We start from the raw sequence: 21,229 nt of genomic DNA on the forward strand, positions 1-21,229 counted from the left end.
GATTTCCTTTCTTTCATATACACATGATTTCATACACACACATAAGAGCAAATTAAACAGGGATATAAGCAGAATAAACAGGATGGAAAATATGTACACCTGAAGCACACTATGAGGAATTTATTCTGAGGTTTTGTCCATGGCTGCATAAGATCTACGTTGCTGTAAACCTGTTTTTCACATTTGCATTAATGATATTCATTCAATCACCATTTATCAATACCTGCTTTGGGAAAACGCCATGAGGGCTATAGATTTGGACAAAAGAGTTCCTTACACAAGGTGTTTATAACCCTAGTCTGGAAGTTCACTCATGAAAAGAAATTTATGTAAGGCCAACTGAAACAGTTCCTGTAACAGAGTGAATGGAGTATTCCAGAAGCACCGTGAAAGGAGAGGCTAATTCCAGCTGGGGTGGGACACAAACAGTGGGTTCACACTATCCAGGCTCAGAGAAAATGATCTACAAATCTAAAGTGTCAACTTATTATTTTTCAATGATAACTATTTATGACAAGGTTCTAGACAAACCACTACTTTGGTTGTAAATGAGCTTACTACAGGGCCATTAATGGTCCCCTGACACTTCCTGAACTGAGATCCCATTTTATGATGAATATTTCTCAAAATATTTGCAGTTCTAATGTTTGCAGTTTTTATAAGGTTGAGAGGGAAAGCAGTAGTTGTTTAGTGAACTAAATCCAAAGGGCAAATCTCTTTTCTTACTAAAAATGAATAAGGGTTGGCAAGCCTTTTTTGTAAAGGGCCAGATAATAAGTATTTTCAGCTTTGCAGGCTGTAAGATCTCTGTTGAATTACTCATCTCTGCTGTTTTAGAGCAAAAGCAGCCACAGGCAATGTATAAACAATGAACATGGCCTTGTCCAATAAAATTTTACTTACAAAAATAGGTAGAAGGCTGGATTTAGCCCATGAACTATAAATTACTGACCCCTGAACTAAAGGAAAGGGGAAAAGTTATGAGCAATTATAAAAACAATCTGCTTGTGCTATGTTGTACATTGTAGAGCGATATAAAGATGCAAAATACGCAAGGTCCAAAATCCAGAAGGTGAAATAAATCTGTAGCAAACAACCAGAATACAATGGGAAATGGCATTTTTAAGGGAAGACCAAATATTCCTGAAAAGCCAGAAGGTGTAGGATATATTCACCTGTAAAGAGGGAAAGGGCTTATAAGCAGGAGGAGCCATGTAAGAAAATGAGCAGGGCCAGGAAAGTAGTAGGAGGGAACAAGGGACATTTAGAAGGAAAGGCTGATATGTAGTTATGAGCCCACACCTTGTCTAGCTTGCTCTCTTTCCCTGCTGGCCCTCTGTTGCAGGAACCCCACCTACCGTGTGTCGGAGCCCAGCTGCATTAGTGCAGTATAACCAGCCTCATGCCCACCCAGCCTGAAATGGGCCAGGCTGGGATAAGGGCAGCTTCCAAGCCATCCTCTGACTCTGTTGCCAGTCCACAGTCAAGATTCCATTTGTCAAGTTAAAAAAGGTAAAACAAAAACCTCCACTGATTGGCTGTAAGCAGCTTTCGTCTACAATTATTGGTAGAGACCATCTGGCGCTTTTTGAGAAGGATTGTGGAGCTACATCTGGGCTTCATGAGAATATGATTAATTCGCAGTAGGTCCAGTTTACCTCTCTGAGATGCAGCCACCATCTAAGAACTACCTGGCTAGAAATCTCAGTTATCAGACCCTGCTTCGAGACCTTTGTCACCAGACCTTGTGGAAGGATGGCAATGGGTGTGGATGCTTGAATGGGTGCTCCTCCATGAAGAGGAAAATACCCATCTCTGCTCACCTGGATCCTATCTACTGTCATGCTCTTGCCAATTGCAAATACCCGCTGTCTATCTCCTTTGCTAGATAGTTGACAGATGACGATACTGGAAGTACTGTGTTTCGGAGCATTTGGAGGCATGTTTGGACTTCTCAGAAAAGGCCACCATGATGAATTAGCAATGTCTGCTGTGGGCTGGGGGGGAGGATGGGAAGAATACTGGCGCTCATACCACGTAATTGCCATCCCTTCCTGAGACCAAGACGGCAGTCTCCAGAGTGGTGTGTGTTGAGAGAGGAGCAGGTTGCTGCAATAGAGCAATAGCAGGGCACCCCCTGTGTGGTGCCAGGACCTTTGTGTGAGGCGTGAGCACCCCGGCAGAACCCCGAGAGCATTTCCTTCCTGAGAGCCTGTGGGTGGTCACTGGGGCTATCAGTTGAGATCATATTGGAATATGTCCAGCAGCTCAAGTCAAATAGCAAGGTGGATCTTCCCCTCTTAGCACTTTTATTCCAATGGGCCTAAATGCCCTCTGTAGCCTGGCATAACCAGAGTGAAAGACTCTACACTGATATTCTCCCAGTGTGAGCTTCATCTCGTCAGAGTATCTCTGCCTCAGATGAGTGTTCCGTGATAGCAAAGCAACGCGGTGCATGTGGACAGCCAGCCTAGCGCACAGAAAGGCTCCAGGAGCAGGGAAGCTATGAATCCCCCAGGCAGGAGGCTCTGTGTTGTGCATTGAGAGTTTTTACTGCAGTCATCGTCTCGGAGGACATTATACACCAAAGCCAAGGCCAGCTTTCTCTTATAAGGTAAAATAATCAAAGAAATATAAATTAAAACAGAAATGAAATAATTTTATCTACTGAGATTAGCAAAGATTAATTTTTTGAAAAATGATCCAAGTTGACAAAGTCATAGGAATATATACATTCTCATTTCTACTTGTTGGGAGCACTAACTAAAGCAACCGTCTTCAAGTACCTTTTGCAGCTGGTATAAAATTTTAAATAGTCATGAATTTTGGTTCAACAGGTTTTTTTAAAAAATTTATTTAAAAATATTTGGACAAGTTTATACAGATGAATGTATGTTGATGTAAACTGCAGCATTTTTTAATCAAGAACCATAAATGTCTGGCAATAGACTTGTTAAAAGAAATAATGGTACACTTAGATGATTCCAGCAATAAAATTAATATTTTAAAGAGAAGTTCAGTGTGTTGAATGTAAAAATAATTTACAAAATAGTGTGATAGTATGATCATAATAAAATATATATTTTACATAAATATTTATTTTAAAAAGACTGCAAAGATATATATACACAAAAGGACTGGAAAACAAATTGTGGTGTATCCACAGCAATGGAGCATTATGTGGGTACTAAAGGATGAGGTTGGTCAATATGTTGATGGGCAAAGATGTCTGTGGTATATTTTTACATGAAAAAAATGCTACATAAGACTATACATAGTATGGACTCATTTGTATTTTTTTTAAAGTTTGTTAAAATTTTCACAAAAACTCTTTAAAGATATATTCTCAATTAGTAACTGCAGTTATATTTTGGATGAGAAATGAAGAGGCTGTTCTGTTTGTCTAATGTTCCCTAACAGCTCTCCTAAGACAACTCTCCTTAATTTTCTTTGAAAATTACAATCTGCCACAGTACATTACATATACTTTTGTTGTTCTAATTTTTACAATGAATGTGTGTTATTTTAGAATGAGTAAAATCACTTCAATTTTTAAATCTGTAAACCTAAAAAAAGAATAAAATATTTCTTCTGTTGTATCAACATGAAGAGATTTAAAAATCAGAGTACCAAAAAAAAAAAATCAGAGTACATCCTGCCTATACTGTCGTATAGTACTGGAGCAAGTCTTGAAAGTAGAGGTGAGGATATACTTTATAATTATTATAAAGTGATCTATTTCAAAGCAGTCCCTATTAAAATTACAATTGTGTTATGACCTGATTTAAAATAAGACTCTGAATTAGAAGCTTTTCTACTCTGCCCAAGACAGTGTTGTTTTTTTTTAAATTGTGAAGTAATGTTGGGGAAATGATCTTTATTCCTTATAAGAATCATATCACTCAACATTCTAAAGCAAACAAATGATTCCTAGCATGACTGACAGCCTTACCAACAAGCAAAACTTACCTCAACACTTCCTTATCGTGATTTCAGGGTTACTAGGAAAGATTACTGGGAAAACTTGCTGTCCTGGAGTTTTTCTCTACCAACTGAGACCCAGATCTGCCCAGTTGTGCTTCTTGACCTTAAAAGCTTCCTATCTTTTCAACTAAAATATCCATAAAATAATAGCCCTTTAATCTTCTTTTTTTTTTCTTTTTCTTTTCTTTTCTTTTCTTTTTTTGGTATCATTAATCTACAATTACATGAAGAACATTATGTTTACTAGGCTCCCCCCTTCACCAAGCCCCCCCCACATACCCCTTCATAGTCACTGTCCATCTGCGTAGTAAGAAGCTATAAAATCACGACTTGTCTTCTCTGTGTTGCACAGCCCTCCCCGTGCCCCCCCACACTATACATGCTAATCATAATGCCCCCTTTCTTTTTCCCCACCCTTATCCCTCCCTTCCCACCCATCCTCCCCAGTCCCTTTCCCTTTGGTAACTATTAGTCCATTCTTGGGTTCTGTGATTCTGCTGCTGTTTTGTTCCTTCAGTTTTCCTTTGTTCTTATACTCCACATATGAGTGAAATCATATGGTACTTGTCTTTCTCCACCTGGCTTATTTCACTGAGCATAATACCCTCTAGCTCCATCCATGTTGTTGCAAATGGTAGGATCTGTTTTTTTCTTATGGCTGAGTAATATTATTCCATTGTGTATATGTACCACGTCTTCTTTATCCATTCATCTACTAATGGACATTTAGGTTGCTTCCATATCTTGGCTATTGTAAATAGTGCAGTGATAAACATAGGGGTGCATCTGTCTTTTTCAAACTGGAGTGCTGCATCCTTAGGGTAAATTCCTAGAAGTGGAATTCCTGGGTCAAATGGTATTTTTATTTTGAGCATTCTGAGGAACCTCCATACTGCTTTCCACAATGGTTGAACTAATTTACATTCCCACCAGCAGTGTAGGAGGGTTCCCCTTTCTCCACAACCTCGCCAACATTTGTTGTTGTTTGTCTTTTCGATGATGGCAATCCTTACTGGTGTGAGGTGATAACTCATTGTGGTTTTAATTTGCATTTCTCTGATGACAAGCAATGTGGAGCATCTTTTCATGTGTCTGTTGGCCAACTGAATTTCTTCTTTAGAGAACTGTCTATTCAGCTCCTCTGCCCATTTTTTAATTGGATTATTTGCTTTTTGTTTGTTGAGGTGTGTGAGCTCTTTATATATTTTGGATGTCAAACCTTTATTGGATCTGTCATTTATGAATATATTCTCCCCCTTTAATCTTCTTTGGTAATTTACAGTGGGGTAGATGGGTTTCTGATCCTTGCAAGTGAGAAGCTTCTGAAGAATGAAAATATTAGCTCTCAGGTGGGCAGAAAAGAGAAAAGTTTGTGAAAAGAAAACTGTGGGGGTTGGCGGGTACCAACCACAACCTTTGCCTAGTTCATTGATTACTAGGGTCCACTCTGTGGTCATTATTCCTGATAAATTATGATGGCTCTCTTGCCACACTATCCTATTTACTCCAAGATAAATACCTGTGCATAGTCAGTACTCTCCTCTGTACATTTTAATTTTCAGTGAAGTAATTCAATCATAATATTTAAAGAAATCAAATAATACACAATGATTTACATTGGGAGGCAATAGCTCCCTGCCCCACTCCACCAAAACCCACAGGAACCCTTTAAAGTAATATGCATTTCAAACTATTTATAATTTATCAATGTTAAGCATGGTACCTGTATATTGACATTTTATTACAGTGGGTGATGAAATAGCTCACTTCCGAACACTTTCCTTGATTTACTCCTGCTCTCCTTGTAATGTAATTACATCACCATTTTTGTTCCTATACTGGTTACCTTAAAAGTAATTATTAAAACACAGAGGCAAATAACTATAAAAGCAGTAAGATAAAAGACATTGTACATAGGGAGGAGGATCCAAAGATTTAGCCTATGAGTGTAGTTAATGTGACAAATTATATTAGAATTCAGTTGTCTTTAACAGCCAATTTGAGCTAAATTCCTCTCTCTCAATTCACATCTTAGGGGAAATTTCAAATACACAATGGAGTTCATTGTGTTGCTAAGAATAAATGCATTTTAATATTAGAAATTTTAGTAGATGAGGAACTCTAGTAAAAACTAAAACTGGCTAATACTCTGGGGATAGGGAGGGGAAACAACATACATTAAAAACTGAAAGACCAATTTGACCCAGGAATTCCACTTCTAGGAATTTACCCTAGGAATGCAGCAGCCCAGTTTGAAAAAGACATATACACCCCTATGTTTATTGCAGCCCTATTTACAATAGCCAAGAAATGGAAGCAACCTAAGTGTCCATCAGTAGATGAATGGATAAAGAGGATGTGGTACATATACACAATGGAATATTATTCAGCCATGAGAAGAAAACAAATCCTACCATTTGCAACAACATGGATGGAGCTAGAGGGTATTATGCTCAGTGAAATAAGCCGGGTGGAGAAAGACAAGTACCAATGATTTCATTCATCTGTGGAGTATAAGAACAAAACAAAAACTGAAGGAATAAAACAGCAGCAGAATCACAGAACCGAAGCATGGACTAAGAGTTACCAAAGGGAGGAGGGGCAGAAGATGGCGGCGTGAGTAGAGCAGCGGAAATCTCCTCCCAAAACAACATATATCTATGAAAATATAACAAAGACAACCCTTCCTAGAATAAAGACCAGAGGACACAGGACAATATCCAGACCACATCCGCACCTGAGAGAACCCAGCGCCTCGCGAAGGGGGTAAGATACAAGCCCCGGCCCCGCGGGAGCCGAGCGCCCCTCCCCCAGCTCCCGGCGGGAGAAGAGCAGGCACAGCGGGAGGGAGACGGAGCCCAGGACTGCCGAGCACCCAGCCCCAGCCATCCGGGCCAGAGCGCAGGCACAGTGCGTGGGCAGGGGGCCCTGGATGCGAGGGAAACGGGGCAGCAAGAACGGTGAACGGGCACTGGAGGCTGGGCGACAGAGGGCATAAGAAAAGCGCGCGACCATTTTTTTTTGCTTTTTTGCTGTTTTGTTTTGGCGAGCGCTTTTTGGAAGTCTTAAAGGGATAGGGACCCCAATACTAGGGAAACAGGGCAGAAAGACCGGTGAGCAGAGGCCTGAGGCTGGCACCGGAGAATAAAGAAAAACGAACGACCACCTTTTTTTTTTTTTTTTTAATTAAAAACTTTTTTATTTTTTTTTTAATTAAAAAAATTTTTTTTCTCTTTTTTTTTTTGGTGGGCGTTGTTTTGTTTTGGCGGGTGCTTTTTGGAAGTCTTAAAGGGGCAGGGCGGGTCACTTAATCCAGAGGTAGGGAACCCGGGGATCTCTGGGCACCCTAACCCCTGGGCTGCAGGGAGCAGGGAGGCCACTTACGGAGATAAATAGCCTCCCAGCAGCTCCCGCTCCAACGCGACTCCACCATTTTGGAGTAGCTGCCCGAGCCAGGCCACGCCCACAGCAACAGCGGAGATTAACTCCATAGCAGCCGGGCAGGAAGCAGAAACCCTGTCTGCGCGCAGCTGCGCAGCACAAGCCACTAGAGGCCGCTGTTCTCCCAGGAGAGGAGGGCCACAAACCAACAAGAAAGGAAGTCCTTCCAGCCGTCACTCGTCCCAGTTCTGCAGACTATTCCTATCACCATGAAAAGGCAAAGCTACAGGCAGACAAAGATCACAGAGACAACACCAGAGAAGGAGACAGACCTAACCAGTCTCCCTGAAAAAGAATTCAAAATAAGAATCATAAACATGCTGACAGAGATGCAGAGAAATACGCAAGAGAAATGGGATGAAGTCCGGAAGGAGATCACAGATGCCAGAAAGGAGATCGCAGAAATGAAACAAACTCTGGAAGGGTTTATAAGCAGAATGGATAGAATGCAAGAGGCCATTGATGGAATTGAAATCAGAGGACAGTAACGCATAGAAGCTGACATAGAGAGAGACAAAAGGATCTCCAGGAATGAAACAATATTAAGAGAACTGTGTGACCAATCCAAAAGGAACAATATCCGTATTATAGGGGTCCCAGAAGAAGAAGAGAGAGGAAAAGAGATGGAAAGTATCTTAGAAGAAATAATTGCTGAAAACTTCCCCACACTGGGGGAGGAAGTAATCAAACAGACCACGGAAATACACAGAACCCCCAACAGAAAGGATCCAAGAAGGGCAACACCAAGACACATAATAATTAAAATGGCAAAGATCAAGGACAAGGAAAGAGTGTTAAAGGCAGCTAGAGAGAAAAAGGTCACCTATAAAGGGAAACCCATCAGGCTAACGTCAGATTTCTCAACAGAAACCCTACAGGCCAGAAGAGAATGGCATGATATATTTAATACAATGAAACAGAAGGGCCTTGAACCAAGGATACTGTATCCAGCACGACTATCATTCAAATATGACGGTGGGATTAAACAATTCCCAGACAAACAAAAGCTGAGGGAATTTGCTTTCCACAAACCACCTCTACAGAACATCTTACTGGGACTGCTCTAGATGGGAGCACTCCTAGAAAGAGCACAGCACAAAACACCCAACATATGAAGAATCGAGGAGGAGGAACAAGAAGGGAGAGAAGAAAAGAATCTCCAGACAGTGTATATAACAGCTCAATAAGCGAGCTAAGTTAGGCAGTAAGATACTAAAGAGGCTAACCTTGAACCTTTGGTAACCACGAATTTAAAGCCTGCAATGGCAATAAGTACATATCTTTCAATAGTCACCCTAAATGTTAATGGGTTGAATGCACCAATCAAAAGACACAGAGTGACAGAATGGATAAAAAAGCAAGACCCATCTATATGCTGCTTACAAGAAACTCACCTCAAACCCAAAGACATGTACAGACTAAAAGTCAAGGGATGGAAAAACATATTTCAAGCAAACAACAGTGAGAAGAAAGCAGGGGTTGCAGTACTAGTATCAGACAAAATAGACTTCAAAACAAAGAAAGTAACAAGAGATAAAGAAGGACACTACATAATGATAAAGGGCTCAGTCAAACAAGAGGATATAACCATTCTAAATATATATGCACCCAACACAGGAGCACCAGCATATGTGAAACAAATACTAACAGAACTAAAGGGGGATATAGACTGCAATGCATTCATTCTAGGAGACTTCAACACACCACTCACCCCAAAGGATAGATCCACTGGGCAGAAAATAAGTAAGGACACGGAAGCACTGAACAACACAGTAGAGCAGATGGACCTAATAGACATCTATAGAACTCTACATCCAAAAGCAGCAGGATATACATTCTTCTCAAGTGCACATGGAACATTCTCCAGAATAGACCACATACTAGGCCACAAAAAGAGCCTCAGAAAATTCCAAAAGATTGAAATCCTACCAACCAACTTTTCAGACCACAAAGGCATAAAACTTGAAATAAAATGTACAAAGAAAGCAAAGAGGCTCACAAACACATGGAGGCTAAACAACACGCACCTAAATAATCAATGGATCAATGACCAAATCAAAATGGAGATCCAGCAATATATGGAAACAAATGACAACAACAACACTAAGCCCCAACTTCTGTGGGACACAGCAAAAGCAGTCTTAAGAGGAAAGTATATAGCAATCCAAGCATATTTAAAAAAGGAAGAGCAATCCCAAATGAATGGTCTAATGTCACAATTATCGAAATTGGAAAAAGAAGAACAGATGAGGCCTAAGGTCAGCAGAAGGAAGGACATAATAAAAATCAGAGAAGAAATAAATAAAATTGAGAAGAATAAAACAATAGCAAAAATCAATGAAACCAAGAGCTGGTTCTTCGAGAAAATAAACAAAATAGATAAGCCTCTAGCCAGACTTATTAAGAAGAAAAGAGAGTCAACACAAATCAACAGTATCAGAAACGAGAAAGGAAAAATCACGACGGACCCCACGGAAATGCAAAGAATTATTGGAGAATACTATGAAAACCTATATGCTAACAAGCTGGGAAACCTAGGAGAAATGGACAACTTCCTAGAAAAATATAACCTTCCAAGATTGACCCAGGAAGAAACAGAAAATGTAAACAGACCAATTACCAGCAACGAAATTGAAGCGGTAATCAAAAAACTACCAAAGAACAAAACCCCCGGGCCACATGGATTTACCTCGGAATTTTATCAGACATACAGGGAAGACATAATACCCATTCTCCTTAAAGTTTTCCAAAAAATAGAGGAGGAGGGAATACTCCCAAACTCATTCTATGAAGCTAACATCACCCTAATACCAAAACCAGGCAAAGACCCCACCAAAAAAGAAAACTACAGACCAATATCCCTGATGAACGTAGATGCAAAAATACTCAACAAAATATTAGCAAACCGAATTCAAAAATACATCAAAAGGATCATACACCATGACCAAGTGGGATTCATCCCAGGGATGCAAGGATGGTACAACATTCGAAAGTCCATCAACATCATCCACCACATCAACAAAAAGAAAGACAAAAACCACATGATCATCTCCATAGATGCTGAAAAAGCATTTGACAAAGTTCAACATCCATTCATGTTAAAAACTCTCAGCAAAATGGGAATAGAGGGCAAGTACCTCAACATAATAAAGGCCATCTATGATAAACCCACAGCCAACATTATATTGAACAGCGAGAAGCTGAAAGCATTTCCGCTGAGATCGGGAACTAGACAGGGATGCCCACTCTCCCCACTGTTATTCAACATAGTACTGGAGGTCCTAGCTACGGCAATCAGACAAAATAAAGAAATACAAGGAATCCAGATTGGTAAAGAAGAAGTTAAACTGTCACTATTTGCAGATGACATGATACTGTACATAAAAAACCCTAAAGACTCCACCCCAAAACTACTAGAACTGATATCGGAATACAGCAAAGTTGCAGGATACAAAATCAACACACAGAAATCTGTGGCTTTCCTATATACTAACAATGAACCAACAGAAAGAGAAATCAGGAAAACAACTGCATTCACAATTGCATCAAAAAAAATAAAATACCTAGGAATAAACCTAACCAAAGAAGTGAAAGACTTATACTCTGAAAACTACAAGTCACTCTTAAGAGAAATTAAAGGGGACACTAACAGATGGAAACTCATCCCATGCTCGTGGCTAGGAAGAATTAATATCGTTAAAATGGCCATCCTGCCCAAAGCAATATACAGATTTGATGCAATCCCTATGAAACTACCAGCAACATTCTTCAATGAACTGGAACAAATAATTCAAAAATTCATATGGAAACACCAAAGACCCCGAATAGCCAGAGCAATCCTGAGAAAGAAGAATAAAGTAGGGGGGATCTCACTCCCCAACTTCAAGCTCTACTATAAAGCCATAGTAATCAAGACAATTTGGTACTGGCACAAGAACAGAGCCACAGACCAATGGAACAGACTAGACAATCCAGACATTAACCCAGACATATATGGTCAATTAATATTTGATAAAGGAGCCATGGACATACAATGGCGAAATGACAGTCTCTTCAACAGGTGGTGCTGGCAAAACTGGACAGCTACATGTAGGAGAATGAAACTGGACCATTGTCTAACCCCATATACAAAAGTAAACTCAAAATGGATCAAAGACCTGAATGTAAGCCATGAAACCATTAAACTCTTGGAAGAAAACATAGGCGAAAACCTCTTAGACATAAACATGAGTGACCTCTTCTTGAACATATCTCCCCGGGCAAGGAAAACAACAGCAAAAATGAGTAAGTGGGACTATATTAAGCTGAAAAGCTTCTGTACAGCAAAAGACACCATCAATAGAACAAGAAGGATCCCTACAGTATGGGAGAATATATTTGAAAATGACACATCCGATAAAGGCTTGACGTCCAGAATATATAAGGAGCTCACACACCTCAACAAACAAAAAACAAATAACCCAATTAAAAAATGGGCAGAGGAACTGAACAGACAGTTCTCCAAAAAAGAAATACAGATGGCCAACAGACACATGAAAAGATGCTCCACATCGCTAATTATCAGAGAAATGCAAATTAAAACTACAATGAGGTATCACCTCACACCAGTAAGGATGGCTGCCATCCAAAAGACAAACAACAACAAATGTTGGCGAGGCTGTGGAGAAAGGGGAACCCTCCTACACTGCTGGTGGGAATGTAAACTAGTTCAACCATTGTGGAAAGCAGTATGGAGGTATATCAAAATGCTCAAAACAGACTTACCATTTGACCCAGGAATTGCACTCCTAGGAATTTACCCTAAGAACGCAGCAATCAAGTTTGAGAAAGACAGATGCACCCCTATGTTTATTGCAGCACTATTTACAATAGCCAAGAATTGGAAGCAACCTAAATGTCCATCAATAGATGAATGGATAAAGAAGATGTGGTACATATATACAATGGAATACTACTCAGCCATAAGAAAAGGGCAAATCCAATCATTTGCAGCAACATGGATGGAGCTGGAGGGTATTATGCTCAGTGAAACAAGCCAAGCGGAGAAAGAGAAATAGCAAATGATTTCACTTATCTGGGGAATATAAGAACAAAGGAAAAACTGAAGGAACAAAACAGCAGCAGAATCACAGAACTCAAGAATGGACTAACAGGTACCAAAGGGAAAGGGACTGGGGAGGATGGGTGGGTAGGGATGGATAAGGGGGGGAGATGTAAGGGGGTATTAAGATAAACATACATGGGGGGGTAGGAGAAAAGGGAGGGCTGTACAACACAGAGAAGGCAAGTAGTGATTCTACAACATTTTGCTATGCTGATGGACAGTGACTGTAAAGGGGCTTATAGGGGAGACCTGGTATCGGGGAGAGCCTAGTAAACATAATATTCGTCATGTAAGTGTAGATTAGTGATACCAAAAACAAAGCAAAAAAAAAAAAAAAAAAAAAAGGGCAGTTCCTGTGTGGTAACCTCCAACGAGTTCTACACAATGGTATAAAGGGCATATAAAAGTGTAGGCAAAGGGTCTGTTTGTGTTTATACAGAGGATCAAAGCCTAATTGGGCTACCCCGAAAATGAACTAAGATACGATATGAAAAAGAACTTCCAACATCTGCACTCTCTGGAAGACTCATGCCAGAAGATGATCATCAAAAAACCCCAACAAAGATCCACGCACTGCTACAGCTGTAGATGCACTCATCCCACCAGTTCCTGGACTTGCCATGGGAATGAGGAAGGAGATATCTAAGCTGGCCTGTGCATACAGTAAAACAACAAATTTGACTGGATCTATACTGTTGGAACTCAACCAAGAATTTGGAGAAGTGCAAATTGTAGCGCTCCAAACTCTTACAACTACAGACTATTTACTGTTAAAAGAACATATGGCATGTGAACAGTCCCCAGGAATGGGTTGTTTTAATTTGTCTGATTTCTCTCAGACTGTGCAAGTTCAGTTGGACAATATCCACCATATCATAGATAAGTTTTCACAAATGCCTAAGGTGCCTTAATGGTTTTCTTGGTTTCACTGGAGATGGCTGGTAATTACAGATATGCTTTGGTTATGTAACTATACTCCTATTATGTTAATGTGTGTGCGCAATTTAAGTAGTAGCTTAAAACCTATATATGCTGAAGTTACTCTACAAGAAGATATGTCAAAGAAATAATCAATCTTCCCATGTTTTCTTCCGTCTGCTACTTCTATAGCTTTTCTTCTTCCTTCCTAATTACAACCCTTAAATAGAATTCGTGCCTCATATCAAATTTACCGAGTATCATAACTCCTCCAAGTGGTAAAGATACCTCAAGACAAATGCTGGGCATAGAAGCCACATGGCATAAATACGCAAAGAAGTAAAAAGCTAACCTTTTCAAACAATAAGGCTTCCCTCTCACTTACCAACTTCACATTTCCCTGTATGGCCCCGGAAGATGACTGGTTAGCCAGAGACGGGTAAGATTCCTCAAGGGAGGAACAACCTAAGACAGGCACAGTCGCAGGGGGGCCATCAGGTGAGAAATTGGGGATCAACAGAGGTGAGGCTTAGAACCTCACCCCCCCTGTTCTGAGAGAAATCTTCTGCATACGTGGATGTTTTATTGCCCTGGTCTAGCTTGGATTAACACATAGTCTACAGGCACACACCTGATCATCTACATGTGCTCTCTTACAACACTGAACTATGTTTCCTACCTTTATCTTGCATCTACCTACCACTTCAGCATTTTATTAAAAATAATAATAATAAAGAGAGAAATGTGGTATCCACATATAAATCAAGTATAAAAACCAAATGAGTATTCATATTTGAACTGACTGTTTAGAGTTCATAATGCATGAGCAAAACCGAAAGATTCTGTGATGACTCCCCTTGTACTGTTCACTATGTAACTTATTCATTATGTAAGAATTTGTTCTACATGTAAGAACTTGTTTGTTATGCCTCAGAAGATTGGAGACTGACGAAAATTAGGCTTGGGGTGGATTAATGATTGTGCATTGAGCATTGACTCCCCTATAGAGAATTTTATTGTCGTTAACAACCATTTGATCAATAAATATGAGAGATGCCCTCACAAAAAAAAAAAAAAAAAAGACAGACTTCCAATGGTAAAATAAATAAGTAACCGGGATGTAATGTATAGCATAAGGAATATAGTCAAGATATTGTAACAGCTTGGTAGGGTGATAGCTGGAACCTAGAATTATGTATATAAATGTTCTACCACTGTGTTGTACACTTGAAACTAATGTAATGTAATACTGTGCGTCAACTACCCTTCAATAAAGAATAATTATTTAAAAAAAAAAAAAAAAAAAGAGTTACCAAAGGGAAAGGGACTGGGGAGGATGGGTGGGAAGGGAGGGATAAGGGTGGGGAAAAAAGAAAGGGGGCCTTACGATTAGCATGTATAGTGTGGTGGGGGCACGGGGAGGGCTGTGCAACACAGAGAAGACAAGTAGTGATTCTACAGCATCTTACTAGGCTGATGGACAGTGACTTTAATGGGGTTTGTGGGGGGGATTTGGTGATGGGGGGAGTCTAGTAAACATAATGTTCTTCATGTAATTGTAGATTAATGATACAAAAACACACACACACACACACAAAAAAACTGAAAGACCAGCTGATAGAAGAAAACAGAAGGCTCAACATAGCAGAGACTGCTAATTGACTGCTCAGCTTCCCATTTAACCCTCATGCTGGGTATGTCAATATATCCAGTCAAATAAACGTTTTAAGGTTGGCAGCTTAACAAATAAAAACACAGGACTCTCAGTTAAATTAGTCTTTCAGATAAGCAATGGATAACTTCTTAGTATAAGCATATCCCGTGCACTATTTTATCTGACAGCCCTGCAAAGTATATTTACCAACTTCTCCCACAGATCAGGATGGTCAGTGAGATATCAGAAGGAGTCGTTGGGTGGAGCATCTAAGAAATCTTAAAAGGGGATTTACTCACCTGGCAGGCACCCACTTCTCCTCTTCCCTTCCTTCTTTCTGCCTGGAATGCCCAAGCTCATGTACAGCAGCTCTCTGATAATCATGAGGCGGCTTTGAGGATGGAATCTACCACTGTGGACAGGGTCACAGACTGAGAAAGGTGAGACAGCTGAGAGCTGAAGACATCGCAGAGCAGCTCTACAGCCTGGACTTACCTTACATTAGAAAAAAACAAATTTCTTTTTTTACCCAAGTTATTCCAGCTTTCTGTTTTATGTAATTAACTCAATTCTAACCCAAACCCTTTATGTTCCATGTTAGCAAAAGGTCAGAACCATTGTCAAGGTAATCATCTCTACCGAAGCAATGGAGAAGAAGAAAGGATAAGAGTTGCAGAAAATGAGCAAAAACCCATATGAACAAGTGACTGGCATCAGAGAGGTCTAGAAACAGGCATCAAAGACCTGCTCAAGGAAGCTGGAATTCAGAACAAGGAAATTTAATCCTGTGGATAATGGGTTGGAAGGCAAAGACTCCCTCCTGGAGGGATATGATCATGGATCAGATCAATTTTGACTAAACACTACCTTGAGTGTCATGCTGACTTCTGTTGTCCCTACCTGAGTCCCCACCTAGCTTACGGGGAAAGAACAGGTTAAATGTCTCAACTGCTCATGTCAGAGAACTAAGCTGCAACCAATGTTTGTACAGCTAATGAGGACTTATTAAATGCCAGGCAGTGTTCTAAACGTCTTTTGTGTATTACCAATGTGGTGTCATCACAGTGCTGTGAGGAAAGCACTATAATTATCTCCATTTCACAGATGGATTAAGTAAGGCACAGAGATTGTAGAGCTGAGATCTGAACTCAGACCATTTACCTCTAGGGCTTTTGTGTTAAGTTTTGGGGTGTGCTGCTGCTTAGCACCTAACCAGCTCACAAACTTGTGTTGAACTGTCACAAGGTTTTCACTAGTATACAATTAAATGAAATCAGGAATGATAATACAGTGAGTTTTTAAAAATGAAGCTACATTCACTTAATGTAAAATGCCAGAGTGGGACACCAATCTGGAAAACTATTTGCTAGTTCCTTGAAAAACAAAATATGCAACTACCATATGCCCTAGCAGTTGCACTTTTGAACACTTACCCCAGAGAAGTGAAAATTTATATTCACAAAAAACCTACACACAAATATTCAAAGCAACTTCATTCCTAATAAACGATGGTACAGCCATACCATGGAATACTACTAAGTCATGAAAAAATAAATATTTATACATACAACTTCTTGGATAGATCATCAAAGAATTATGTTGAGTGAAAAAGGCCTATATCAAAAGGTTAAATACTGTATGATTGCATTTATATAATGTTATTAAAGTGAGAAAATTATACAGAGAACAGATTAGTGGTTGCTAGGGTTAGAGGTGGTTAGGAGCCATATGTGGCAACAACAGGAGGGCATGAGGGATGCTTGGGATGGAACTGCTCTGTATCCTGACTGTGGTAGTGGTCACACAAGTCTAAACTGCCAAGAACTAAATACATACACACACATACAAATGAGTACATGTAAAACTGGTGAAATCTAAATAAGGTTGGATGGATTGTATCAATGTCAGTTTTCTGGCTGTGACACTGTACTACAGTTATGCAAGATGTTATCATTAGGGGAAATTGGATGAAGAATCTACGGAATCTCTCTGTATTATTTTTTACAACTGTAGGTGAATCTATCATGACCTCAGAAAGTATAGGTAGTTCAGGGATATAGAACTGGATTTGAAGAAAGCATTCCAGCACTGAGTCGAATGTAGGGCCAAATAGATATATGTCAAACTCTGAAGATTCTTTTCTTTTTTCTTTCATTCTCTCCTCTTGCTTTCTTCTCTCTTCCTTTTTCAAATATCTGTTTTCTACATACTAAGATAAACCTTAGACTTCCCACTGGAATCCACCACCATTGCTTTATTGAAGAAAACCAAAAGCTGCTCAGTTCGTCCCCAAGACCCTCCATAATCTAGTCTCTACCTAATTCCCTAGCCTGAGAATCTGACAGTCCTTCACAGTCCATAAAACCAAACACCAGCTGCTCTGCTGCCGGATACCCAAATCCCACCGCCCCTGCTTTCTTTGACTTGCCCTTCTCTGGAAGACTCCATGTGATCCTTGATTTCATTTGTGCCACTTTCAACTAACTCACTCTCAGTGTTAAATTAGTCAGTCAGCTGCAGAAGTATGCCCCCCAAACACTGGAAATTTGGTGCAGGTAAACCTAGATTTTAACATGACTCTCCTTATATAATTGAAGAAACTGATATTAGCCCACCTCTTATTTTAGTGCATATAGTAAATCCACCAGTTTGCATTTGAACATGTAAAAGGAAAATTTATTTATTATTTGGAATTCTTCACTGACTTCTAAGAGAAATGGATCTCAGTTAACGAGAGGATCAGTCTAAGAGTCTTTGGCATTTTGGAAGACAGGAAAAAGTAGCAACAAATGGTTGTCATGCAAATTTGGAGCAAGAAGCTGGGCAGAGGGGAAGTGTTTGGCATGACAGAGAGTTTGGGAGGAAGACAGGGAGAGCTCCAGGAAGGCCTACTGCCGGAGGGACAAAGAGTGGTTTTAAGGCTAAATATAGAGATTTGACAGAAGAGTTAAAAATAATGGAGTCCCTCCCTCCCTTCTTCTTCTTCTTCTCTTTTTTTTTTTTTTGTGAAAAGCTGTGCACTATTCCCCAGTGGGATTTTCCAGGAAAAAATATGCTTGAATCACTTAGCTTATTGTTACATGGAGTTTTGTTTTGGGAGAACTTAAGAGACGATGATGAACATTACACCTTATTCTGCTGGTATAAGGGTTAAAGACGTAATGAAAAATATACAATTTCAGTTTGCAGAGAATCACTTTATCTCTTCAATCACTCCCTCTGTCTCTCTCACTCTCTCTCACACACAGACAGTTAAGCAAATATCTTCAAGATATTAGATTGAAGAGGCATCAGATGAGTGACCTCTCTAGATGTCACAGATACCTTAAAATAACCTGGACAGCACTTTTTTTGTACATTACTCTCTAACGCTTTGCCTTTCATACGCTAAATATGACTGTGGGATAAGGTTTTCATTTTCACCTGCTGGTGAGCTTGATGACACTGTTATTTCTCCAAACAATAGTTTGTGTAACTCAGAATTTTTAAGTTTCATCTTGTCCTTACTATTTGATAAAGATGAGAAAAAAATAAAAATAAAGGTGCTGATACTTCTCAAATGTATAAAGCCATCAACTTAATACAATTGAGAAGTGTGATCTAGGAAATAGAGGATCCAACACAAGAAAATGACAAAATTAAGTGCCTGGATGTCAGTTGGTGCCCAAAAACCAATTAATATTGGAGCAGGTGGATGGGAGACCAGAGTGGAGGGCTTTAGAGAAAAAATGGATTTGACTGAGTAAGTGATGCAGCTGGTATTTGAAAAATAACCATTGCAACAAGTACAGCAGATGGATAAAAAAAATTAAGGGTTATGAACATTGGAAATTAAGAAAATAAAAAAATGAGGCAGTGGTTAACTCTAGGAAAAATAAAAGGATGTAAAACAAACAAAAAACACTTATCGGTAGTAAACAACAATTGCATAGTTATAATACTAGTGATTCAGCCCCAAATTGTGACCTAACTTTATTGAGTGAGTGAGAAGGGGAAAAGTAGAATTAGAGCTTTATCTTTCACTAGAAGTACATAGATTTCTAAAATTAGTAAGTCAATAAATAACAATGTAAGCATATTGTGTAGAAATATGCCCAAAGAAATAGATAAAAAGTGCAGAGTTGCCCATGATGACAGGTATTGGGGATTGGTGAACGGTGGAACAGGAACGGCTGTTTTTTGTTATAAGCCTTTTTTCACTATTTGATTGTTTTAACTGCACATGTATTATTTTGATAACGATTTAATTAACTCATTAAACAATGTATTTTTTTTAAGTAGGGAACTGCCTGTATCATCTCTTCTACATTTTTCATCTATTGTTTAAGAAGTTTAGTTTAAAAAGTTTAGGACAACATAGGTGAAGGCGATAAAGAGGTACAAACTTCCAGTTATAAGTCATGGGGGCAAAAAGTACAGCATAGAGAATATAGTCAGTAATATTGTAGTAACTTTGTATGGGGACAGATGGTAACTATACTTGTGGTGAGCATTGTATAAGGTATGTAATTGTCAAATTTTTGTTATACATGTGAAACCAGTGTAATATTATATATCAACTATACTTCAGTTAAAAAGTTTTAACTATCATCTGCTAGTTTGCTCTCCTTTGACATGTCAAATACATGATATTGACAGATATCTTGATTAAATTTCTGAAGATGTTTTATCTGCTGGGAGTCAGCAGATGAATTTCAAGACCTACCTGTGGGGAGATGTGTAGGAGAGCAGCCCACCTGTCAACAGCTCATTTTCATCTCTGCTACTGTCTGAGGACTTTTGCCCTTGTTTTCTGACTCTGGCCCTTCAGTTTGGATAGTTTTGTTAGCTCCAAAGTCCAGTGTTTTTTCAGTTCTGGGTATTTTGGTTTGAATTTATGGGCGTCTCACCTTCTCATTGGGAAGTCCCAGATGATGGCAAGGTAGAAATGTGGAATTCTCCCTCTTTTCTAGGAACAGGTGATTGGCTTGAATTATAGGCAGTATTTGGTTTTTTCCAGTTTCCTGGGAAACTCAGTATGTGTATTATGCAATTGATAACTTGTGCAGAAAAATATTCCATGTGCTGATTGTTTTATTCCTCATAAGTCAAATTATTGTGGGAGACAGAGAGGGAAATGAATTGGAAGCCACTCTCAATGCCCTGTTTGGTTGGATAGGTGGGTAACATTATCCCCATTTTCTTAACTACATCTTTTAGCCTTAAGTAAATAAAATGTGTATAATATGTGTAAAAATGCATATATAAAAGATGTAAGTATGTGTGTATATATCTATATATGTAAACATACACGTAAGTAGCTAATTGGGACCATGCTCTGCATATTGCTCTGAAACTTGCTGGTTTTGCTTAACCATGTGACTAATACCAAGAACATTTACCTATGTCCTGAGAATTAACAAGATTTGCATTCCACTGTAAAACCTGACATATCAAGGCTTAAATAAATAAGGGGGTCTTTTCTTGCACAAAATTAGAAACTTAGAGGTGGGCATTCAAAGGCTGGTATGACCTCTTAATGGTGTCTTCCAGGCTCCTGCTAGGTTTCTACTCCTCAATCCTTGGCATGTGGTTTTAGACCTTATACTTGTTACCTCATTGTTACAAGATGGCTGCACCACTCTTCAAAATGCATCTGTATCCCAGACAGAAGGAAGAGAAAATGCAAAGAGCAAAAGGTGCATGTCAGTAGAGACTACTTCCAATGAAATAGCTTTTCTAGAATCCCATCTAACAACTTCTACTTACATCTCCCTGGTCAGAACTGTGCCATATGGCTGCCCAAAGCCACAAGGGAATCCAGGTGTTGCTGGTTGTGTTCTTCAGGAAGTATATGCTGAGATGAAGACAGGAGTACAAAATGTTTAATGGGGAGTAACACCTGTGAAAGAAGCAGGGAGCCACACTGGGCAAGGAAGGAAGCCCTCATTCCCTGATACAGACCTGACAATGTGCAGCTCCAGAGCCAAGATCGCCCATTAGGGGAGTCTTGTGTTTGGTAGAAATGGCCAGGCCTTTTACTACCATCTGGCTTGATCTTGGCTGGGGCTGCCCCTAGGAGAGCATGGACTGAGCTTGAACATCACCAGGAGCTAATAAATGGAGGTGGTCAATTAGCCACACTCCTT

The 21,229-nt window shown here is 39.5% G+C and overlaps 1 long non-coding RNA gene across 1 annotated transcript in view; it reads right to left on the reverse strand.

Moving 5' to 3' along the window:
* The window catches only part of LOC118914592 (uncharacterized), a 57,152-nt gene extending 37,200 nt beyond the window's left edge, over positions 1 to 19,952 (reverse strand). Inside the window, exons 1-2 of the long non-coding RNA XR_008993711.1 lie at positions 19,807 to 19,952; positions 15,401 to 15,513 (exon numbers count right to left, since the gene is read on the reverse strand). This is a non-coding gene — a long non-coding RNA (uncharacterized LOC118914592). The remainder of the gene's footprint in view (positions 1 to 15,400; positions 15,514 to 19,806) is intronic.
* Between the last annotated feature and the right edge of the window lie 1,277 nt (positions 19,953 to 21,229).

This window comes from Manis pentadactyla, chromosome 14 (assembly GCF_030020395.1).
Source record: "Manis pentadactyla isolate mManPen7 chromosome 14, mManPen7.hap1, whole genome shotgun sequence".
NCBI lineage: Eukaryota > Metazoa > Chordata > Mammalia > Pholidota > Manidae > Manis > Manis pentadactyla.